This window comes from Ambystoma mexicanum, chromosome 1p (genome assembly GCF_040938575.1).
Source record: "Ambystoma mexicanum isolate Mex_15411 chromosome 1p, UKY_AmexF1_1, whole genome shotgun sequence".
Classification (NCBI taxonomy): domain Eukaryota; kingdom Metazoa; phylum Chordata; class Amphibia; order Caudata; family Ambystomatidae; genus Ambystoma; species Ambystoma mexicanum.
The window spans coordinates 1,100,897,900-1,100,899,998 of NC_090921.1; positions in this window are offsets into that span (position 1 = coordinate 1,100,897,900).

Here is a 2,099-nt window from a genome sequence, read left to right on the forward strand (position 1 = left end):
GAAGGTGAGAAACAGCTTCCTTAAAGGCTTGGGTGATTGTAGAATGCAGGTAGTCTACTGCTGGTGTTTCAAGATCTTGGAGGGGATCCAACTCCGAGGTTCGAGGGTGACTGCATATATAAGAAAAAACGGGGTTTTCCCAGTTCCCGAATGGACAGAGTTATTGTAGGCATATTCGGCTATCCAAAGGATGTCTTTCCAAGTTTTTTCAGTTTGTTGCAGCATGCAGCGTAAATACTGTTCCAGAGTTTGATTGGTCCTCTCGGTTTGTCCGTCGGTCTGAGGGTGGTGACTGGTCGATAGTCTCACATCAATTTGAGCCGACCGACAGCAACTTCGCCAAAAATGAGAAATAAATTGACTACCTCGATCCGATATTAGAACCGAAGGAAAACCGTGCAGTCGGACGATGTTTTCAAGAAATTCTCAGGCCAGAGTTGCTGCTGTTGGCAAGCCTTTGAGCGGAATGAAATGCGCCATCTTGGAGAATAAGTCCACGATTACTAGAATCGTATTGTATCCGGAGCATGGAGGTAGATCGGTGATGAAGTCCATAGAAAGCGTATGCCAAGGGCGAGGTGGGATGTCAATAGGGCGTAAGAGTCCTGCTGGTCTTTCCTTTTGACTCTTGTTTTGGGCGCATACTCCACAGGACATTATAAAGTCTCTGATATCTTTTTTCCAAGACGGCCACCAGAAGTAGCGCTTGATCTTTTCTGAGGTCTTGGCCATACCGGGATGTCCTTCCATTAAAGAATCGTGATAACAAGAGATTACTTTTTTCTGTAAATCTGTGCTGGGCAGGTATAATCGTTCTTGGAAATACAATAAGTTGTCCTTTACTGCAAAGTCCTTTCCCTGCAAATGCCAATTCTGTATGTCTGCTGGAGTTACAAGTTGCCTGGCTTTATCCTTAACTTCCTCTATGGATTGTGTGGCGATTACACCCAGTATTCTTTGTTCGGGAATGATTGATACAGGTTTAGGGTTGATCAAGTGTTCTTCCACTCCCATCCGAGAAAGGGCATCGGCTTTACCGTTTTTTGCACCAGGACGATAGGTAATTATGAAGTCAAACTCGGCAAAGAATAATGCCCAACGGAGTTGTCTAGAGGATTGGGCTTTTGCAGTTTTCAAATATTGCAGGTTTCGGTGATCCGTAATCACAGTAACGGTGTGTCGGGCCCCCAGCAGATAATGCCGCCAAGCCTTAAAAGCAGACTTGATAGCCAGAAGTTCCTTGTCAGTAATCGTGTAATTGATTTCAGGAGGCGAGAATTTGCGGGACCAAAATGCCACGGGATGCAACTGATTGGTTACCGAGTCCTTTTGTGATAGAACTGCCCCCATGGCAAGGCTTGAAGCATCAGTTTCCACGATGTAGGGGAGTTCGGGGCGAGGGTGTTTTAAGATTGGTGCAGAGATAAATTTCGTCTTCAAATCCTGGAAAGCTTGTTCCGCCTCGGTAGACCATTCAAAACGTTTGTTTTTCTTTAACAAGGCAGTGATGGGCTGGACTATTCGAGAAAATTCGGGGATAACCCTGCGGTAAAAGTTAGCGAAGCCTAACATGCTTTGCACACCTTTTACGGAGGATGGTGATGGCCATTTGAGAACTGCATCGACCTTCTTTGAATCCATACGCACTCCGCTAGGTGATAATATGAATCCCAAGAATTCAACTTCAGTCACGTTGAAAACACATTTTTCCAACTTAGCGAAAAGTTTGTGTTGACGCAATCTTTCGAGGACCATTTTCACGTGTTTCCGATGTTCAGATTCCGATGAAGAATAAACGAGGATGTCGTCAACGTAAACAACAACACACACATCTATGAGCTCTCTGAGGACATCGTTCATAAAATATTGAAAGGCGGCCGGGGCATTGCAAAGTCCGAAGGGCATGACCTGATATTCAGATAGCCCATATTTGGTGCGGAAGGCCGTCTTCCATTCATCGCCCTCCTTTATTCGAACCAAGTGGTAGGCTCCTCTAAGATCCAACTTTGTATATATGCATGCTTTTCTGATCTGGTCCAGGAGTTCAGGGATCAAAGGTAACGGATATCTATTCTTGACGGTGATCTGGTTCAGGGAGC